The sequence below is a fragment of the Gossypium arboreum genome, chromosome 10 (assembly GCF_025698485.1).
Source record: "Gossypium arboreum isolate Shixiya-1 chromosome 10, ASM2569848v2, whole genome shotgun sequence".
NCBI lineage: Eukaryota > Viridiplantae > Streptophyta > Magnoliopsida > Malvales > Malvaceae > Gossypium > Gossypium arboreum.
Window position 1 is genome coordinate 53,698,393 of NC_069079.1, and position 23,857 is coordinate 53,722,249.

Genomic DNA, 23,857 nt, shown 5'->3' on the forward strand with positions numbered 1-23,857 from the left:
AATCACGTACCTTTGGAATTTAACCAGATATAGCTACTCGATCAAATGCCTTGGGACATAGCCCGTTATAGTAACTCGCACAAATGCCTTGGGACTTAACGGATTTAGTAACTCGCACCAATGCCTTGGGCTTAGCAGGATTAATAACTTCGCACAAATGCCTTGGATCTTAGTCGGATTTAGTAACTTCGCACAAATGCCTTGGATCTTAGTCCGGATATAGTCACTTAGCACAAAGCCTTGGGACTTAGCAGGACATCATTCGAATAACCATGCACATTTATCACTAAATCATGACACATTCGTATTTCATTTTCATTAGCAAAACTCAAACACAAGGCACTTATCACACTTGCAATTTTGGCTCAATAGCCACACACAAAACATAAATTTGATTTGCTTAAAACATGATCTAAGCAAATCATAATCTAAGTTCCATTACTCAAAAACTTACCTCGGATGTGGTCGGCGATTTCAACGACTATTCGATCACTTTTCCTTTCCCTTATCCAAGCTGTGGTCCTCTAAGCTCTTGAGCTAATTCAAACAAATTTAACTTATTAAAGTCTCATATGTACGAAATCACGAATTGAATTCAACATATTTGCTAATATTCCCCTTAGCCAAATTTTCTAAGTCAAGATAAAGCCATCAATATGCTTACCTATGGCGGAACATACACATCCATGCTAAGGCCGATTGCAACACTTAATACATTCTACAAGTATGGTCACTTGTATTGATTAAACACCATTTTGTTTCAAGTTCAAAACTTGGCTAATACACATATATACACTTTTAAAGCATCCTCTCCCTTTCCATCAATTCAACACATGCATTACCCATTAATATACAAAATTATATTCGGCCTTAGCACACAACTTGCTAGCCGATTCTTCTCCATCTAGCAACTAATGCACATATGTGCTCATTTGCTAGACTCTACTTCATCTAACAACAACCATATTTTTCCTCTACTTTCTACCGTGGCCGAATGCATCACAACACCATACCATTTCGATTTTGGTCATGGTTAAACAAAGAACTTAATGTCTCACTCAAAAAAATGCTAAAAAGAAGATTTAAGAGTAATCAATCCACCTTTACATGCATCATTACAAAGCTTCATTTTTAGCATGTAAATGACATTAACACCAAGCAAGAATGATGCATCCATGGTCGAGTGTCATTTCCATCACCTAGCAAGATTTAGACCATGGGCTAGGTAGAACTCAAGCTACCAACTAAAACATGCATGCATCTCATGGACAACATCAAACATACCTTAGTCTAGCAAATCACCATAGCCGATTCTTTCAAGCTCCTCCCCTTCCTTTCTTTCCTCTATTCGGCCAAGGAAAATCAAAGAACACAACTTGTTTTTTTCTCCTTTCCTTAGAACATTCGGCCAAGAGCTATGAAGAAAGATGGACACTTTTTTTTTTGTTTTCTTTCTTATACTCACGGCAATGGGGAGGGGGAAAAACCATCTCTCCATTCTTTTCCTTTTTCCATTTCTTTATTACCCATACTCATTATTTAATTGTTCCTAACATACATCACTACATAACATGTTTGTGACATGTTTCCACTCATAGCATGGCCGGCCATTAGCTCAAATATTGGGCAATTTGACATGCAAACCCACCATTTCTATAACATGCATTATTAAGCCACTTTACATTTGCCTAGCACATTTCTAATTTTTCTCACATAAGTCCTATGTACTTCATTCACATGCAATTAACTAAATCGAAGCTTAAAAATTTTTGGGCATTCATATTCACATATTTTAAACAATAAATATCACATTCAAATAATTTGGTGACTAGGTTTAGCGGTCCCGAAACCGCTTTCCGACTAGGGTCACTTTAGGGCTATCACATCATCTTTTGCCGATCTACTTGTGTGTCCAGTGTAAGTACACACCTGGTAAGCAAGCGTGTTGCGATCTCCTAGCCCCAAACCTACAATCGACATCACCCTTCGATTAATCGCATGTTTAATACATAACTTTACAAAAAACTGAAACCTCACCTTAACCCTACCTTGAACACCAATCCCTAATATCTTTTCCTTGATCACGTACTCCCTAGTACTGCATTGATCTTACTTATTAAAACTAAATACTAGGGAACTCGTATCCAACATAATTCACCCCCTTATCTCAATTAAGATTATTCGGCCAGCCTTAGCCAATAAGAGAGAAATACTTACCAAAACCGCAAAACATCTAAGGAGCAGCTAAAACCCAAGATCCGATGCTAATTCCCTACCAAAGTCGATTAAAAAGAGTGGGGGAAGAACAGTGTAATAGATTCTTAGCAAAATTGATCGGGAGAATAAACACTTACACTAGATTTGACCGAAGTAAAAGGAGTAGTAGTTGCACCAAGGGTTTTCGGCCAAAGAGGTGTTCGGCCCTTTGCAATTTTGTATGGCAAAAGAGGGTTATTCAGCTCTAAGGAAAAAGAAAGAAAAGTCGGCAATGAAGTAGAGGAAGAATGGAAATCGGTACATGGAAGAAAAAAGAGAAACAGAGGGTTTTCGGCTTTTAGGGAAGAGGGTTTCCGGTAACTAGGTGAAGGGAAATTCAGCATTAGCCTGTCAACCTCCCATTCGGCACCTATTTATAGTCCCTATAGCCGAATTCCTCAAGCCCAAGTTCCCAATTCGGCTCCATTTGCCCTTACTTCTCATCTTCTCATTTTTCTCCCTAATAACCCCTTGATCCTTTCCTCAAATTTCTCTACCGAACCCTCCCCTTAGAGTCTATTTTTACGCTACTTCCAACCTTTTAGAAGGCCTAAAATTAAACTCCTAAAAATACTAAGCTAGAATTCGAACCTTGGATCCCTTGCTAGCCACTAATGCCACCTCCCTACACCCTAAGTGGTGTCACTTAGCCACTCCTCCGCAAGGCTTTTTGATGCCATTTTCCCCTATCTTTAATTAAAAGCCCAACTACTTGCCAACAACGTCCTTTTAACTATTAACGCATAATTTTCTTTTCCCCTCAGTTCGAACTTAAACCTTAGGCAAGACCTACTATTATCTACTTAACTGAAAATACCTAGCACATTTTTTCATCAGAACCAAAAAAAAAAAAGGCAATTCGGGATTTTGGGATTTTTAGGGCGTTATAACTCTGCCCCCAAAAGGAAATTTTGTCCTCAAAATTTTACCTGATTCAAACAGTTGAGGATATTGACGCTGCATCACTTCCTCAGGTTTTTAAGTAGCCTCCTCAGCCTTGTGATTACGCCAAAGTACTTTGACTAATGGAATGGACTTCCTGCTTAATACCTTGACATCTCTACCAATTATTTGTATGGGCTCTTCCTCGAAAGTTAGGTCTGACCTAACCTCGATTTCTTCATCCGCCATGACTTGTGAAGGATCCGAGCGATACCGTCTTAGCATCGAAACATGAAACACGCGTGGATCTGGCTTAGTTCAGGAGGTAACTCCTGCTGGTAAGCGATTGGCCCAATCCGCCTTACAACCCGATATGGCCCAATGAACCTTGGACTTAGCTTCCCCTTCCATCCAAACCTTAATACCTTCTTCCACGGAGAGACCTTAAGAAAAACTAAGTCTCCCACTGCATACTCTATCTCTCGTTGTTTAAGGTCAGCATACAAGTTCTGCCTATTCAAGGCCTCCTTCAACCAATCCTGAATCAACTTCACCTTATCCTCAGTATCTGCTACCAACTCATGGCCCAAAACTCTTCGTTCGTCCAACTCCATCCAACATGTTGGGGTTCGACACCTTCGCCCATACTGTGCCTCATACGGAGCCATCCGAATACTTGCTTGATAGCTATTATTGTACGTGAATTCGGCTAACGACAAATAGTCCTCCCAGCTACCTCGAGACTCAATCACACATCCCCTCAACATATCCTTTAATACTTCGATCACCCTTTTTGACTGTCCATCAGTTTGAGGGTGGAACACCGTACTGAAGTTCAACCTAGTACCCAACGCCTCATGTAGCTTCTTCCAAAATTGCGAAGTAAAACATGGGTCCCTATCAGATATTATGGAGACTGGCACTCCATGCAATCTTACAATCTCTGTTACATACAACCTCACCAGCTTTTGCAATGAGTAATTGGTGTGAACCTGTACAAAATGGGTGGGCTTGGTTAACCGAGCCACTATAACCCATATTGAGTCTTTCTTAGTAGGCGTCAAGGGTAGCCCACTAACAAAGTCCATAGTGATCCTTTCTCACTTCTAGAGTGGAATCTTTACTGGCTGAAGTAGTCTCGAAGGCAACTGATGTTCTGCTTTCACCTTTTGATAGATGAGGCACTTACTTACAAACTCCATAACCTCGTGCTTAAGTCCAGGCCACTAGTAAAGCTCCCGCAAGTTCCAATACATCTTGTTTCCACCAAGATGCATAACATAGAGGCTGCTATGTGCTTCTCGCAGAATAGACTGTCTTAGATCATTGTCCTTAGGTATACACATTCTCCCATGGAAACACAACACTCCTTCACTATTTATCCCAAAGTCCGATGTCTCCCTATTCTCTACTTGTTTGAAACGAGCACCCAAAGTCTCATCCACTAACTACTTACTCCTTATCTGCTCGACCCACACCGGTTTTACTTGAAGCTCAGCTAACAAGCTACCATCATCCAATAAGCTTAATCGAGCCAACATAGCCCTCAAGTCTGACTTAACCCTATGACTCAATGCATCGGCTACCACATTCGCTTTGCCAGGATAGTATTCAATCGTACAATCATAATCCTTCAACAATTCCACCCACCTATGTTGCCTAAGGTTTAGCTCCTTTTGGGTAGGGAGGTACTTCAAGCTCTTATGGTCCAAATAAATTATTCACTTCTCCCTGTATAAGTAATGCCTTCATAACATTAGTGCGAAAACCACTGCAGCTAGCTCTAAATCATGGGTTGGGTAATTCACCTCATGAGTCTTAAGCTGCTGTAATGCATACGTAACCACCTTTCCTTCTTGCATCAACACGCAGCCCAAACCCACATGTGACGCATCACTATAAACCATAAACTCCTTCCCATGCTCTGGCTGAATCAACACAGAGGCCTCAGTTAAAACTTTCTTAGGTTTTCCAAAGCTTTCTTGTTGCCTATCCATCCAAACAAACGGTACCCCCTTCCTTAACAACATAGTTAACGGTGCAGCAATTACTGAAAAACCCTCAACAAATCGCCTATAGTATCCTGCCAAGCCCAAAAAACATCGAATTTCCGACATCGGCTTGGGTGTTTTCCATTCTAACACTACCTCGATTTTCTGGGGATCCACCTTAATCCCTTCAGCTGACACCACATGTCCTAGAAAAGTAACCTCCCTTAGCCAAATTTCACACTTACTGAATTTGGCATACAACTGTTTCTCCCTCAAAGTCTGCAACACAATCCTTAAGTGTGCAGCATGCTCATCCTTATCTTTTGAAAACACCAAAATGTCTTCTATAAAGACTACTACAAACCGATCCAAGTAGGGTTAGAAGACCTGATTCATGAGATCCATAAAAGTGGCCGGTGTGTTCGTCAGCCCGAATGGCATAACCAAGAACTTGTAGTGCCCATAACGATTTTTGAAAGCTATTTTATGAACATCCATATCCTTAAACCTCAATTGGTGACACCCCGAATGCAAATCACTCTTCGAAAAAATGAAAGCTCCCCTAAACTGATCAAAAAGATCATCAATTCTCTGCAGAGGGTACTTGTTTTTAACAGTTAACTTGTTTAACTGTCGGTAGTCGATGCACATTCGCAATGTCCCATCTTTCTTCTTCACGAATAACACCGAGGCTCCCCACGAAGACACACTTTGCCGGATGAATCCATGATCCAACAATTCCTGAATCTGTGCCTTAAGTTCCACCAACTCCTTTGGTGCCATCCGATAAGGAGTGATGGACACTGGAGCTGTACCAGGTAATAATTTGATTCCAAATTCTACTTCCCTGTTGGGTGGCAACCCAGGCAGTTTCTCGAGAAAGACATCAGGAAATTCCTTAACCGTTCTCAACTCCCTAACAGTAGGGCTCTCAACCTCCGCATTACTAATGTAAGCCAAATAGGCTTCGCATCCCTTTCGAACCAACTTCTCCGCCCTTAATGCTAAAATTACATTGGTTAGATAATTTCGGTGTTCACCAATCATAACTACCTCCTTATCCTCTGCCGTTCTTAACACCATTCGCTTTGCAGCGCAATTGAAGGTGGCTCGGTGCTTCACCAGCCAATCCATACCTAAGATTAAGTCAAATTTAGTAAACAGCAGCTCCATCAAATCCGCTAAAAAGGTAACCCCTTGGACTACTAAGGGTACCTTCCTAAACAACTTATTCACTCCTACAGACTGCCCTAACGGACTGATCATAGTCAACTCATTCACAGAAATTTCAAATATATCACCCAAAGATTCAGTCATATTGCATGCAACATATGAATGCATCGATCCAATATCAATCAATGTTGTGTAAGGTAACTAGTATATAAAGAACATACCCGTTATCACATCTGGGGCATCCCCATCTTCCCAGTGACGAGCAGCATAAACCAAAGCTGACTGTCTCGCCTAAGCATGGCTTGCATTTCTGCCTGGTGCTCTACGTCCACATCCATTGCTGTTACCGCCCCTGGCCTGCCCACGACCCCTTGGCGGCAGCTGACCACCCCTTGGTGGCTGAGCACCACTTTGACCCACTACTGGCACCCGACCTAGCATTCGGAGGAAATCCTTGATCCTATGCTCTATAGACCCATAAGCGAAACAAGCTCCCATTCTCTTCCAACAGTCACCTCTATGGCTTCTTCCACAATCAGCATAAGGTGGCACCCCAGGATTAGCAGCAAGGGGCCTTGCTCTAACTGGCCCTAGCCCTAGGCCTCTGTCCAACACCCGGAGTCTCAAGATCTCTTTTATTCCTACCCCTTTCTTTTTCCCGATTTAAGTGCTCAGTGCGCTTAACCTCCTCTACGATTTTTTCCTTTTACACCAACTTCGAGAAAACTCGATCCCTTTTTGGAGCTATCAGTACCCTGAGGCTATCTCTAAGTCCATCCTCAAACCTAACGCAACGCTCATAGTCCGTTGCCACCATAACTCTTGTGTATCTACTAAGACGTAAAAATTCCACCTCATACTCCTCTATCGATTTGTTTCCCCAGGTCAAGTTTAAAAACTCCTTCCTTCTAGCATCCACATAACTCGCTTCTACATACTTCCCTTAGAACGCAGCCTTGAAGAACTCCCAAGTGACTTGCTCGGGTTGAGCACCCTCTTTCACTGTCAGCCACCACTGGTAAGCTTCTTCCCTAAGCAGTGAGACTGCCCCTTTTAGCTTTTGTTTTGGTGAACAGTCTAGATCCTCCATTATCCTTTCCGTGGCCTCCAACTAATATTCAGCCACGTTAGGAGCCACACCAGCCACGCCCTTAAAAATCTCAGCGCTATTTGATTGAAGTCGCTCCAGAATGGACCCCTGATTTCCCGTGCCATTATTGCGCCCAACGACACTCTCCAAAATAGTTAGCATTGCCTACGACAATGCATCATCCCCTGTGGCTCGACCGTACTGTCTATTCTCAGCCACGGGTGAGGCCGAAGCCTCTTCTACTCCAACATTGGACACATGGCCGAATGCTAACGACTCAACCCTAACACTTCCGTGACCTTGGCCACGGCCTCTCGTACCTCTTCTAGCACTCATCGTTGATTCATGTATTTTCTGGATTAAAAATTTTATGAAGTTTAAGTTAGTTCAATAATTAACCCAATGTTTTATAAAAGTATTTAAAGAGAAGATTGTTTTCAAAAATCCTCTACAGTTTCAAGATCCTACGGGCTTCAATTTCATTCTACATAATCATCTAGAGTTGCCCTCTAACTATCTACTGTATAACAATTTAAACAAGTTTAAGATCCAAAGAACTTACTTGTTTCGATGTCAGAGACTTGGTGTGTCGCTCAGCAAGACTTCCCATTTTCCAAAAACATTGTAATTCAATAAAAAATATATATATTTTTTAAAACACAAAAAAAAATCAAGTAATAAGGCCCACTTCATAGCCTGAGTTTTACAACCTGGGCCCTGATACCACTAAATGAAACACCCTAAACCCGACCCAGACGATATGGTCGAATCTTGCGCATCACATTGAAGTGTTTTAGCGAAAATCTTGTTTTCATTGAAAACCTTTCCTCAAGATATGAAACCTTAGTTAACTTATGAAAACTCTCTTCTTAATTGTGAAAGCTCTTTTGAAAACATTTGATTTAAGAAAACTTATCATTTAAAAATTTAGTTGTGGAAACGTAGTATTAAAAGGAAACTATAGCTTAGAAAATCCATATTTTGTTTCTTATAATTACAATGCCCGAATTTAATAATCCAAACAATAACAAAAGGGGGAGGCCTTATTACAATCCATACTAAATGAAAAATTACTTAATAAACGGTAACTTATATACTTATAAAACGAATCCAAATTGTCTTGCTAGCTGGCCACCTAGAGTCCCTTCAGACATCGAACCTCCTACTGAGCATCACCTGAAAAAAATAAAAGGGGGGGGTGAGTTTTCACAAACTCATTGTGTACAACCCTCGACGAGTAACAAGCATTCAATAAACACCATACATCAAACATGCAATGCAATGCAATGCAATGCGATCCCATACCAATAATTCATCCGCTACACACCGGCTCCATCCCCTAACACATCATGTGGGGATATAAATATCAACCCACCCAACCGATACACATCCATGGTAGCCCAGTTGCGGAACTACCTTCATTCACATATTAGGCTTAAAAGTCGTCGGTGGATCCACGATTGTCAAGCAATCATGCGATCCTCATATACTTCCTCCGTTCTATATTTCCCATCCCAAATGCAACCTAAGCAAGATATCATATGTATGCATCAGATATGCATGTCACATTCATAAAACTTACATTGAACACATAGGGCTATTTTGGTCATTTTCGCCCTTAGGGGCATTTTGATAATTTTTCCCTTATTACGGTTTTCACTTACCTTGTCCTGTTAACAAATCCTGTAAGCTAAGATGAACAAATACTATGCACCATGTAGGACTCTAGAGAAGAGGAGGTGGGTCATTAAGACCACATAAGTACCAAGCTCTCCCTAGATCCAATCCTAGACATGCATATACCCGTTGCCACACCTTAACCCTATGACTTTTCCACGGGCTTAATAGTTTAATTAAGTTTTATGTAGTAGTCATATACTAGACCCAAAACCCCTATATACATGCATATGGCCCACTAGGCCCAATCTCATTTATATGGCCCATCCGACCCAATTCACGTTCATATGGCCCATCAGGCCAAATTGACATTCATATGGCCCATTAGGCCCAATCTCATTTATATGGCCCATCCGGCCCAAATCACATTATATCCATGCTCACACACAAATTTTCTATCACATAGCATCATTTATCAAATATTGCCTATTATGGGCCTAACAGCCCATTGGGCCCATTTAGCCCATTCTAGCCCATTTGGCCTATTCATAACCCAAGTCCATGGAATCGCCCATGGGCCTCAGGCAACCTATCAGTCTTCTCCTTACGAGTGTTCGTGCACTCGTAAGACTACCGTAGCCAAACTTTTAGCTTGTATTTCGGCTTTTCGGCTTTTGCCGATCTACTTGTATGTGCAGTGTAAGCAAGAGTGTTGCGATCTTTTTAGCCCCAAACCTACAATCGATATCACCCTTCTATTAATTGCATGTTTAATACATAACTTTACCGAAAATTGAAACCTCACCTTAACCTTGCCTTGAACACCAATCCCTAATAGCTTTTCCTTGATCACGTACTCCGTAGATCTACATTGAGTTTACTTATTAAAACCAAATACTAGGGAACTCATCCAACATAATTCACCCCCTTATCTCAATTCAGACCATTTGGCTAACCTTAGCCAATAAGAGAGAAATACTTACCAAAATCGCAAAACACCTAAGGAGCAATTCGACAGAGAGGTAAAACTCGAGATCCGATACTAATTCCCTACCAAAGTCGATTAGAAAGAGTGAGGGAAGAACATCGTAATAGATTCTTAGCAAAAATGATTGGGAGAACAAACACTTACACTAGATTTGACTGAAGTAAAAGGAGTAGTAGTTGCACCAAGGATATTCGGCCAAAGAGGTGTTCAGCCCTTTGCGATTTTGTATGGAAAAAGAGGGTTATCCGGCTCCAAGAAAAAAGAAAGAAAAGTCAGAAATGAAGTAGAGGAAGAAACGAAATCAGCATAGGGAAGAAAAAAGAGAAACAGAGGGTTTTCGACTTTTAGGGAAGAGGGTTCCCGGTAACAGGGTGAAGGGAAATTTGGCATTAGCCTATCAAGCTCCCACTTGGCACCTATTTATAGTCCCTATAGCCAAATTTCTCAAGCCCAAGTTTCCAATTTGGCTCCACTTGACCTCACTTCTCATCTCCTTGTTTTTCTCCCTGATAACCCCTTGATCCTTTCCTCAAATTTCTCTATTGAACCCTCCCCTTGGAGTCCATCTTCATACCACCTCCAACCTTCTAGAAGGCCCAAAATTTAACTCCTAAAAATACTAAGCTAGGATTTGAACCTTGGATCCCTTGCTAGCCACTAACGCCACCTCCCTACAACCTAAGTGGCGTCACTTAGCCACTCTTCCGTAAGGCTTTTTGATGGCATTTTACCCTATCTTTAATTAAAAGCCCAACTACTTACCAACAAGGTCCTTTTAACTATTAGCACATAATTTTCTTTTACCCTCAGTTTGAACTTAAACCTTAGCCAAGACTTACTATTGTCTACTTAATCGAAAATACCTATCACATTTTTTTATCAGAACTTAAAAAAAAAAGAAATTCTGGATTTTGGGATTTTTTAGGTGTTACAAGAGGATAAGGAAGCCTGTTTCCAGATAATGAATGAGTGGTTTACCGAGTTTGTACAAATGAACCCGATGGCTCAAGGACCTCCACCCTTACCTGTTCCCCAACTGGTCTCTATAGTTCCTCAAGGTTTGGAACCAATACGATTCAGCAAGCTTCTAGCCGATAAAATTTGTAAATATGAGGCTGAAGAGTTTAGAGCTACATCTGAAAATGATCCAGAGAGAGCTAAGTTTTGGTTGTAAAATACAATCAGAGTTTTTGATGAACTATCTTGTACACCAGCAAAATACGTAAAATGTCTTGTTTCCTTATTAAAAGACTCAACTTATTAGTGTTGGAACATCTTGATTTCAATTGTGATGATAGAGCGAGTAGACTGGGAATTCTTTCAAACTAAAATTTGAAAGAAATATGTGAGCTAGAGATTTCTTGACAAGAAATGCAAAGAGTTTCTTGAGCTTAAATGGGGTTGAATGTTAGTATCTGAATCCGGGAGGAGTTTGAAGATTGGCTGAATGAAGATATAAAGCTATTAATTGAGATTCTAGAATTGAAAGAATTTCTTGTATTCGTTGATTATAAGGCTCGTGATTCAAGTAAGAGATTAGTAGGAAAATCATATCAATCATTGATCGCGAGGTTTCATGATAGGTTTTAAATATTTATAATTACTTGTTCTTGAACTAACTATTATCATGATGTAGGCAAGTGTACCTATCGAACAATAGTATAGTTTTAGCAAGACCGAATTGTCGAACCCAAAGGAACTAAAAGTACTAGTAATAATCGTCTTTTTATTATCTAGCCTAAGAATAAAGAGGTTTTTGTTTTAACTAACTAATTATCTAAACTAAGAACGGACATAGAATGGAGTTGGGAAATTGCTTTTGGAAAAATCGATTAAATGAATACAATACCTAAGGAAAAATCCACCTAGACTGTACTTTGTTATTCTGGCTCCGAATCGGATGATTTTTTCATTTAACTTGTTCCGTAGAGATCCCTAAGCTATGTTATTATCCCTATTCAAGACTAATAACGTCTAATCCCTAGATTGAATAAACGAGACTTTTCTCTAATTAACACTCTAGGGTTGCATTAACTCAATTTATGGATCCCCTTATTAGGTTTCACCCTAATCCGGCAAAATCTTGTCACCCTATGTCTAGGCATGTAATCAACTCCGCTTAATTATGACAAATGTACTCTTAGACAGGGTCTATTCCTCCTCTGAATAAGAGCTTATCTTGAACCGGTATCTTGGGATATCAAAACAAGAATTAAGAACACATAATTAAGAACAAGTCAAATATTTATCATACAATTCAGAAAATAATAATAAGATTCGTCTTAGGTTTCATTCCCCATAGGTATTTAGGGGATTTAGTTCATAACAAAATAAGAAAACATCTTAGAATAATAAAGAATACAAAACATAAAGAAAACCCAAAACTCCTGAAGGGGAATTGAGGAGAGATCTTCAGTCTTGATGATGAATCCGACTTCTGAGATGAATCAATCGGCATTCTTGGATTAATTCCTTACCCTCTACTCTATCCTACTTTTCTTCCTTCTCTAGGGTGTATTTATAGGCTTTGGAATGCCTAAAAGCCCTCAAAATTAGCCTTTTTCGAATTAGACTCAACTTGGGCTCTGTAAGGACACGCCCTTGTAACACGCCCGTGTGCGATTACTTTAGGCCGTGCTCGAGCCTGCCAAATTGACACGACTGTGTGGTCTGCTCGTGTGAGGAGGTCCAGGCCGTGTTGATTTCATACTTTTGCCCATTTTCTCTGTTTTTGGCCCGTTTCTCATTCCTTTCGTTCTCCTATGCTCTCCTAAGTGTAAAATATGAAATTAAAGCATTAGGAGCATCGAATTCACCAATTCTAATGGAAAATCATCCATAAAATGCGTTAAACATGGGGTAAAAATATGTATAAATTACGGTTTATCAAATACCCCCAAACTTAAGCATTTGCTTGTCCTCAAGCAAAATTCTCAACTCATAATCAAAATAAATTCTTCTCAACTTATAATTTCTATCGATAATATCTCATAATAATCCATAGGTAATAAAAGAACATAAAAGTTTCAAACATTCCAAGTTGAGTATTTAATCATGCAAACATAGGTGTCTCTCCTCATTTAAGTAATTACCTTTGATTCAGAATATCACAGAGTTTCACATCCTCACTACAGATTCACTCAAATCACTCGAGGTGTTTAAGGACAGTAAATGAAGCACTTTATAGTCAATAATGAAAAGTCATTACCATAGGCTTGCATGAAAATCAAATCTCCACCACTATAATTTAAGATGATACATCAATCAAAAAGGTCTTTCGAGGGTTGTAATGAGGTTTGGTTAAGGGGTGTGGTCACAAGCTGAAAGAAAGGGTTAGAATCAAGATTGAATTGAAAAATTACCTAACTAGAAAAAGAGTTAATCATCACTTGCGTACAACAGAGCTTCTTCTCAGACTAAGGAATTTAACTTCTGAAGCTTACAAACTGAAGATCACTACTAATATGTATACATTTTTTTTAAGAACGCATTAAATTATAGAGTAGAATAAAATATAGCTAAGCAACTATTTCAATTCAAATCTTGACAAAAATTGGGCTTAAATTTATTTAGAGGATTTCAATAATAATGGTTTAAAGGTTAATATTAAGGGTAATAAAAGAAATGACTTGTTAGGCTCAAGGGGGTTTACTAGGGGTTAATCGTGGAGGTAGGCTTTTCATGGCATGAGTGGGTTAATCCTAAGTTCCTTAATCATTTTGACATATCAAATCAAATGGTGTTGTCTCGACATGCATAATCAAGCAAGTTCTAGAATAACAGTTCAATACTGATGCACTCAAAGCAATAATAAAAGTGAGCATGAAAAGAATTAATAGATGCTCAAAAGGCTAAAAAATCTAACAAAAATTATGGCTTTTTGATGTTTAACAACTTGTGAATTCCAACTCAAAGTAATACCTAAACTTTGGGGAAACATCCTATAATTTTAAATTCGTAAAAATCAACTCATCATGCTTGATTCTCTAATATCTTAAAGTTTAAACAATCAATGCGTAATTGCCTATATTTTAATTCAAGATATATCAATCAAAATCATAAATCAATTAAAATTTATCCTAAATATGATATGAAAGCTTTTCCAAGAGAACAAGGCAATCATTCACGGATTTTTCTGATAATGAAATAAATAGCCCCCACACTTAAGATATACATTGCCCTAAATGTACAAAGATAGATATTAGAGTATAAAAGTAAGATAGGGAGAGAAGTGAAACTTCCTGTATGATGAATTCCTCAAACTGGAGTTCTGGAGAGTAATCGATTCGAGAGTGAAGGAGGATACTTCGGCGGTCGTAGAGGTTCATTTGGCCATAAGTCCTACGCCAAAAGGATATTATCTCTAGTGCTAGCTATGGTCTTGGGCGAGCAAGACATGGTAGTCGTAGAGAATCTTTCCCGGTGGAGTTTTAGTTCCTATGTGATGATGAGCTTAAGAGCTTTATATAACTGTGATAAAATCAGGAACTTTTTAGGGGATATTAGGAAGAATAATTACTTAATAAGAAATAACCGAACTTAATAATTAAAATTAAAAATTTTAAAATCTAATAAAAATAAAAAGTAGTTTTAATAAAAATTAAAAACATAAAATAATAAAATAAATGTTTTTAAATATGTTCATCGCTGGATGGTTCGCGAGGTGGGACTGGCGATGAGACGTGGAGGTGCTGACAAATCTGCTGTAGAGTAGCATCAATGTTATCAAATCGTTGAAAACATTGCTGCTCGAATCGAGTGAGGCGCTTAGAGATGTCAGCATATGAAGCTACTGCATGAATTGAACGAGAGGGTGGTCGTTGCTGAGTCGGTGGGTCCTCGTGCTGTGGGGGGACATCATCAGGAATGTCCTCGTAAGCCTCCTCCTTGGTAGATTGGGCAAGATGATACTGGGGAGGGTAGGTTCCTCGGCACCTCTCGATCATCCTCATGCTAAGCATGCTCGAGATGCCTTGTGGAGACATCTGGCCGATAAGGGTGAAGGATGATTCTTGGGCTGCGGTGTTGAGGACCCTGAGATGTCACGCCAGTCGAGTCACGTAGGGGACAATGGAGATGACCCCCTTCCGATGCTGCTCTGTCTGGTGCTGAATTGCGAGGGCGATGAAATAGGCAAGGTCGATGATGTGCCCGTTCGACATGCACCATAAAAAGTAGGCATCGTGAGTGTTGACGACGCCAGTGCTCTCTCACCTCCCTGTAATTGTGTGAGCCAAAATGGCGTGTAGGTACTTCAGGGATGGTGGGAGAACTGATGCCTTGGAGCGGATAGGATTGTAAGAGGCTGCGCCAGGGGCCAAAATGTGCCAGCACTTCGAGGGAGAGAAATGGATGTGGCGAGTGAGAGCATCTAAGTCATTCTCTTCCTTGAACTCCTCCGTATGGAAACCTAATGCCGTACCAAATTCTGGGATGCTGAGCTGGCAGACTAATCTGCCTAGGTGAAATTGCATGTATCGGGATCATCTAGTTCGTCATTACAGTCTAGAGATGGTACGCTGAGCATAGTTCCATTGTGAGCTCGAGGCATGTTGGTTCAATGATCCCAAAGAATAGCTCCCAAGGGTTGGTGGTTAAGAGGGCCCAAATCACATCAGCTAACTGAACTTATTCTACGGCAGCCCAGTCGATGCAGCGGCCCACAATTAAAGGTCGGGCTCGAAGTATCTGGAAAAGCTCTTCCTCGGGCCCACAGGGAAACTATAGGAGAGGATGACAGATTTCCGCGGTTGGACCCGCAGAAGATGATGCTCCCTTCTGTTTCTCTGTTTTTTGGAAGCAAGGACAGCGGCCTTTCCTCATGAAGACGACATTAAAAACTGTAATATAAAGAATAATAATAATAGGTAAACAAATTCGAATAAGTAAAAAGTCATGAATATGAACTAACTATTTTAGCCAAGACTACTAATATGAAGCAAACTCAACCAAAATAACAGTGAGAATGAGAATAGAAATGTAATGGGTATGAGGTTTTCCTAACCTCAATTTAACACGGAATGTATGATAACTAACCTAGGAATGCAAATTAAATAATAGACATTGGCATGGTAATAGCATGAGAAGAAGCATAGTAATGTCATGTCTAACCTAAGAATGCAAATTAAATGATAGAATAATGAGCAAAATGAAGAATAGTTCAAAAGATATGAAGATTATGTTGATACTAAGCATTAGAAACAAGTAAAATAGAAGTGAAAGGAGTAAACAAACGCTAGGGGAGAGAGATTGAGCGTCAAAAATGGAGTGGAAAGCTGCGCACGGGCTTGGCAAAGAGGCCGTGTGGAGTTGCAGCGGCTAGGGTTAGGGTTTTTGAATGGGGAAGAAAGTGAATAGTATAGGGTATTTATAGATTTTGGGCCACACGGCGAGGGCAAACGCTCGTGTTCCCTAATTTCAGCCTGTGTGTTTTGCGTTTTTCCTATTTCGGCGCGTCTAAAATTCGTCCCACGCCTATGTACCTCGGGTGTGTGGGTTCACACGGTCGTGTTGCACGACCGTGTCTAGTTTCATTCGCTTCTCCCACACCCGTGTGGGAAATCCCCACGCTCGTGTCAATCTAACAGGTTCGACCACGGGTGTGAGACATGGGCGTGTCATACGCCCGTGCTGGTTTCTCAGTTTCAACCACAAATCTTACACATGGGCGTGTTGCACGCCCGTGTTGTTTTGGCAGGTCAACCACGGCCGTGGCATTTTATCGTAACCCGTGTTTAGGGAAATCCTTGCCCTATTTTCACACGACCATAAGCACGCCCGTGTGCTTGGCCGTGTCTCTATGGAAAACCTGTGTTCGAGAGCTCCGTTAGTGAGTTAGATGTTGAAGACTAAATTTTTAAAGAAGTTAATATTGTTAGTGCTCGGGTTGCCTCTCGAGAAGTGCTTATTTATAGTCTAAGCTCGACTTACCTCTCTGTTGAATGATCATGGTGGTTTGAGGAGTTTATACTCCTCATTCCTGCTATCAATCTTAAAATAAGGTTTTAAACGGGTGTTGTTTACCTTAAAAGTGCCGAACTTGGGATGACTCACCTCCACAATACCGAATTGAAAAATGCTGAAGGATTTCTTCATTTGGTGTGGTAGTGACAATATGGGGATCTGCGGCATCTAATAAGACTTTATCTCCAACTTTAAATTGATTTGGAGAGGTATCAAGCTCGTCTTGGCGTAGTTTCAGTTTATCGTGTGTTCTCGGTTTATGTGGTTGCCATTCATCTAGCTCCTCTATTTGCAGTCCTCGTTCTTCATGAATAGATCCTTTACTATTGTTTGAGAGTGGCTCATGTACTTTCTTCAGACTTATCTCCTGCAAAGTGGGTTGTATCATGTAGTCAGTTTTAATAGAATGGTTTAGACGATCACCTTCAATTTTCGATGTGTTGTCAGAATTGCGAGCTTGAAGCGTAAGTGTTTCGTCTCCTATACGAAACGTGAGCTCACCTGTGCCAACATCAATAATTGTTTTAGCAGTTGCTAGAAAGGGCCTTTCCAGAATTAAAGGAGTGTTGCTATCCTCTTCTATGTCTAAAACAATGAAGTCAACAGGAAATATAAATTTATCAATTTTTACTAGCACATCTTCAATAATACCCCTAGCAAATCTTATAGTTTTATCTGCTAGTTGAATGCTTATCCTAGTCTGTTTGGGTTTCCCAATACCTAGTTGCTTAAACATTTTATAAGGCATGACGTTGATATTAACCCCTAAATCAGCTAATGCATTATTAACATCTAAACTACCAATTAAGCAAGGAATCGTAAAACTCCCTGGATCTTTTCGTTTGTTCGGAAGATTATTTTTCAGAATAGCTAAGCACACTGCGTTTAGCTCCACATGCGATGGCTCGTCTAACTTCCGCTTATTTGCTAAAAGCTCTTTTAAGAATTTCATTGCGTTTGGCATTTGCGATATGACTTCAATAAACGGTAAGTTAATATGTAATTTTTTTAAGAGTTTAAGGAATTTACCAAATTGTTCATCTGAGCGATCTTTCCTTGTCGCGTTGGGTTATGGCACACGAGGTTTATATTCGACATTAACCATTTTGTTTTTATTATTATCTACCTCACCTTGACCTTTACTTACCACAGTTTCTTGCCTCGGTCCTGGTTCAGGCTCAACAACTCCTTCATCTTGAATATTAATTGCGTTTAGCTGTTCCCTTGGGTTGGGTTCAGTATTACTTGGCAAGCTACCTTGTGGTCGTTCAAAAATTAGTTTGGAAAGCTGGCCTAACTGAGTTTCGAGCCCTTGGATCAATGCTTGTTGATTTTTAAGTGCTATCTCGGTGTTTTGGAAATGAGTTTCTGACACCGAAATAAACTTTCAGAGCATCTCTTCAAGGTTCAGCTTCTTTTCCTGTTGGTAGGATGGTTGTTGGTAGCCTAAAGGTGGTTGTGGTCTTTGATTTCCTTGACCGTTCCACGAGAAATTGGGGTGGTTCCTCTAACCTGCATTGTAAGTGTGACTATATGGATTGTTTTGAGGTCGAGGATTATTACCCATGTAGTTTAATTGCTCATTATCCATGCTGTGGCCATAAGGTTGGTATTCCGAACGGCTTGTTCCACCTCTACTTACTTCGCACTGCATTACTGGGTGAACCTATGTCAATCTTTTTATTTAAGAGTTCGACCTGATTAGAGAGCATGGTGACCGAATCAACATTATAAACGTGGGCTGTTTTCATTGGCTTTGTCCTCATGACTTGCCACTGATAGTTATTCGGTGACATCTCCTCTATAAACTCATAGGCATCTTCAGGTGTTTTATTATTGATGGTTCCGCCAGCAACTGTGTCAACCATTTGTCGAGTCAAAGGATTCAGGCCATTATGGAACATTTGAACCTGTACCCAAAGCGGTAACCCATGGTGAGGGCACCTTCTCAAAAGGTCCTTATATCTCTCCCATGCATCGTAGAGTGTTTCTAAATCCATCTGCACAAAAAAAAAGATATCATTACGTAATTTAGCCGTTTTAGCCGGCGGAAAATATTTTAGTAAAAAAATTTCAGTCATTTGTTCCCATGTAGTAATTGACCCCCGTGGTGACGAGTTCAACCACTGTTTAGCTTTGTTCCTCAATGAAAAAGGGAATAACCGAAGACGAATGGCATCATCAGGGACACCAATAATTTTAAATGTATTGCATAGTTCTAAGAAGTTGGCTAAATGATCGTTGGGATCCTCATCTTGCAAACCATCAAACTGAAAAAATTGCTGTATCATTTGAATAGTGTTAGGATTTAATTCAAAAGCATTTGTAGCTACAGTAGGTCTAACTATGCTCGATTCAGTTCCTATTAAAGAAGGCTTAGCATAATCATACATAGTGCGTGGAGCAGGATTTTGATTAATCGCAATTGCATGAGGTAGCTGATTGCCTTGGTTTTTAGCCATCTCTTCGGTTGGGGGTTGAGTATCGTCTTCTTGCTCGTTCTTTGTGTATCTTAAGCTTCGCCTTATTTTTTTTTTATTTCTGCGAACTATACGATCGATTTCTTCGTCAAAAGTAATGGTCCTAACAGATTTCTTCTAGTCATAAACTATAAAAACCTGCCAAGAGAAGGAAAAATTAAATTAATAAATAATAATAATAAATTAAAGTGCACGCAAAATAAATGGCTAAAGTAATAAAAATTGAGTGTTCCTAATATTTTAGGTCCCTGGCAATGGTTCCAAAAACTTGATCGCGAGGTTTCATGATAGGTTTTAAATATTTATAATTACTCGTTTTTGAACTAACTATTATCGCGATGTAGGCAAGTGTACCTATCGAATAGTAGTATAGTTTTAGCAAAACCGGATTGTCGAACCCAAAGGAACTAAAAGTACTAGTAATGGTTGTCTTTTATTATCTAGCCTAAGAATAAAGAGGTTTTGTTTTAACTAACTAATTATCTAAACTAAGAATGCATAGAGAATGGAATTGGGGAATTGCTTTTGGAAAAATCGATTGAATGAAGACAATACCTAAGGAAAAATCCACCTAGGCGTACTTGTTATTACGGCTCGAATCGGACGATTTATTAATTTAACTTGTTCGTAGAGATCCCTAAGTTATGTTATTATCCCTATTCAAGACTAATAATTTCTAATCCCTAGATTGAATAACCGAGACTTTTCTCTAATTAACACTTTAGGGTTGCATTAACTCGATCTATGGATCTCCTTATTAGGTTTCACCCTAATTCGGCAAAATCTTGTCACCCTATGTCTAGGCGCGCAATCAACTCCGCTTAACTATGACAAATGTACTATTAGACAGGGTCTATTCCTCCTCTGAATAAAAGCTTATCTTGAATCGGTATCCTAGGATATCAAAACAAGAATTAAGAACAAGTCAAATATTTATCATACAATTCAGAAAATAATAACAAGATTCGTCTTAGGTTTTATTCCCCTTAGGTATTTAGGGGATTTAGTTCATAACTAAATAAGAAAAGATCTCAGAATAATAAAGAATGCAAAACATAAAGAAAACCCAAAACTCCTGAAGGGGAATTAAGGAGAGATCTTCAGTCTTGATGATGAATCCGACTTTTGAGATGAATCAATCGGCTTTCTTGGAGTAATTCCTTACCCCCTACTTTGTCCTACTTTTATTCCTTCTCTTGGGTGTATTTGTAGGCTTTGGAATGCCTAAAAGACCTCAAAATTAGCCTTTTCCAAATTAGACTCAACTTGGGCTCGGTAGGGACACGCCCGTGTATGATTACTTCAGGCCGTGCTCGAGCCTGCCAAATTGACACGCCCGCGTGGTCTGCCTGTGTGAGGAGGTTCAGGCCGTGTTGATTTCGTACTTTGGCCCATTTTCTCCGTTTTTGGCCTGTTTCTCATTCCTTTCACTTTCCTATGCTCTCCTAAGAGTAAAGCATGAAATTAAAGCATTAGGAGCATTGAATTCACCAATTCTAATGGAAAATCATCCATAAAATACGTTAAACATGGGGTAAAAATATGTATAAATTACGGTTTATCAACCGTCATCAAAGAAGTAAAAAGGAAAAGGGGCCACACAGAGAGAGGGAAGCAAGGAACTGCTCAAGGAAAGCCGATTGATCCATCTCAGAAGCCGGATTCATCATCAAGACTGAAGATCTCCCCTCAATTTCCCTTCAGGAGTTTTAGGTTTTTCTTTATGTTTTGTATGCATTATTCTTCTGAGATGTTTACCTTTTTAGTTATGAACTAAAACCCTTAAATACCTAAGGGGAATGAAACCTAAGACAAATCTTGTTATTATTATCTAAATTGTATGATAAATATTTGACTTGTTCTTAATTATGTGTTCTTAATTCTTGTTTTGATATTCCAGGATATTCATTCAAGTTAAGCTCTTATTCAGAGGAGGAATAGACCCTGTCTAAGAGTACATTTGTCATAATTAAGAGTCGGTTGCGCGCCTAGAGGGTAGGGTGACAAGATTTTTCTGGATTAGGGTGAAACTTAATAAGGGGATCCATAGATCGAGCTAATGCAACCCGAAGGAGTTAATTAGAAAGAGATTTCAATTATTCAACCTACGGTTAGACGTTGTTAGTCTCGAGAGAGATAATAATATAACTTAGGGATTTCTACGGATCAAGTCAAATAACAAGTGAAGTCTAGGTGGATTTTTCCTTAGGTATTGTCTTAATTCAATCGTTCTTCCAAAAGTAATTCCCCAATTCTGTTTTCTGTGAATTCTTAGTTTAGTTAATTAGTTAGTTAAAACAAACACCATTATTCTTAGGCTAGATAATAAAAAGACAGTCATTACTAGTACTTTTAGTTCCTTTGGGTTCGACAATCCGGTCTTGCTAAAGCTATACTACTGTTCGATAGGTACACTTGCCTTTATCATGATAATAGTTAATTTCAAGAATGATTCATTATAAGTATTTAAAGCCTGTCATGAATATCACTTATCAAGTTTTTGGCGCCGTTGCCGGGGAACTAAGATATTAGGAACACTCGATTTTTATTACTTTAGCCATTTACTTTTACTGCAATTTAAATTTTATTCTAATTTTTATTACTGATTCTTTCTTTTCCCTTTTTTTGGCATGTTCTTATAGTTTATGACTAGAAGAAACCCGTCAGGACCATTACTTTTTGACAAGTGAGATTGATCGCACAGTTTGCAGAAACCAAAAAGAAATAAGGTGAAGCTTAAGATACACAGAGAACGAGCAAGAGGACGATATTCAAACCACAACCGAGGAGATGGCTAAAACCCAAGAAAATCCGCTACCTCCTGCAATTGCTGTTAATCAAAATCCTGCTCCACGCACTATGTATGATTATGCTAAACCTAATCTAATAGGAACTGAGTCAAGTATAGTTAGACCTGCTATTGCTGCAAATAATTTTAAACTGAAACCCAACACAATTCAAATGATACAACAGTTTGTTCAATTTGATGGTTTGCAGGACGAGGATCCCAATGCTCACTTGGCAAATTTCCTAGAATTTTGCGATACCTTCAAAATTAATGGCGTTTCTGATGACGCTATTAGCCTTCAGTTGTTTCCCTTTTCATTAAGAAATAAGGCTAAACAATCGTTGAACTCGTTACCACGAGGGTCAATCACTTCTTGGGAACAAAATTTTTATTAAAATATTTTCCACCGGCTAAAACAGCCAAATTACGTAATGATATCTGTTCTTTTGTGCAGATGGATTTAGAAACACTCTACGATGCATGAGAGAGATATAAGGACCTTTTGCGAAGATGCCCTCACCATGGGTTACGCTTTGGCTACAGGTTCAAACTTTTCATAATGGCCTGAATCCTTCGACTCAGCAGATGATTGATGCAGTCTCTGGAGGAACTATCAATAATACGACCCCTGAGGCGGCTTATGAATTTATTGAGGAGATGTCACTAAATAACTATCAGTGGCAAGTTATGAGAACAAAACCGACGAAAGCAGCCGGTGTTTTCAACCTTGACGCGGTTACTATGCTATCTAACCAAGTAGAACTCTTAAATTAAAAGATTGATGGTTTGTGTGGTTCTACTCAGGTACATCTAGTGATGAGGTGCGATTCGAATGGAGGAGGAGCATGCATAGAATATCAACCCTTTAACCCTAGCATTGAGGAGGAACAAGTCCAATATACGGGTAACAATCTAGATCCGAAAATAACATATATAGTAACACTTATAATGCAGATTGGAGGAACCATCCCAATTTTTCATGGGGAGGCCAAGGAAATCAGAAACCACCACCCTCTCCAGGCTTTCATTAACCACCATACCAGCAGGAGAAAAAGCCTAACCTTGAGGAGATGCTAACCAAATTCATCTCGGTGTCAGAGACTCATTTTTAGAATACTGAGACGGCAAAAATCAAGAAGCATCGATCCAAGGGCTCAAAAATCAAATTGGACTGCTGGCTAAGATGATTTCAGAAAGAGCACCAGGAAAGCTACCTAGTAACACTGAACCCAATCCAGAAGCACATGTGAAAGAAGTTGCACTAAGGAGGGGGAAAGTACTAGCTGAATCAGAAAAGAAGCCACAACAAGAAGCTGACAGAAGCAAAGTAGAGGAGGTAAAACCCGAAAGTAATGACAATCCAATGCCGAAGGAATATAAACCACCAACATACCTAGAAAAGTTGAAGAAAGACCACATGGATGCACAATTTGGTAAATTCCTTGAACTTTTTAAACAACTACATATTAACTTACCTTTTGTTCAAGCTATATTGCAGATGCCTACATACGTAAAATTTTTAAAGGAGCTCCTAACAAACAAAAAGAAGTTTGAAGACTTATCTATAGTGGAACTTAATGAGGAATGCTCGGCTATACTCCAAAACAAAATTCCAACCAAACTAAAAGA

General features: G+C 39.4%; 2 non-coding genes across 2 annotated transcripts; one reads left to right on the top strand and one right to left on the bottom strand.

Annotated features, from left to right (window-relative positions):
- Positions 1–18,886: 18,886 nt before the first annotated feature.
- On the top strand, positions 18,887–18,993 carry LOC128283361 (small nucleolar RNA R71). Its single transcript, XR_008273703.1, has one exon. It is a non-coding gene; the product is annotated as a small nucleolar RNA R71 (small nucleolar RNA).
- Positions 18,994–22,649: 3,656 nt separating this feature from the next.
- LOC128282812 (small nucleolar RNA R71) lies at positions 22,650–22,756 on the bottom strand. The gene has a single exon (XR_008273166.1). It is a non-coding gene; the product is annotated as a small nucleolar RNA R71 (small nucleolar RNA).
- Between the last annotated feature and the right edge of the window lie 1,101 nt (positions 22,757–23,857).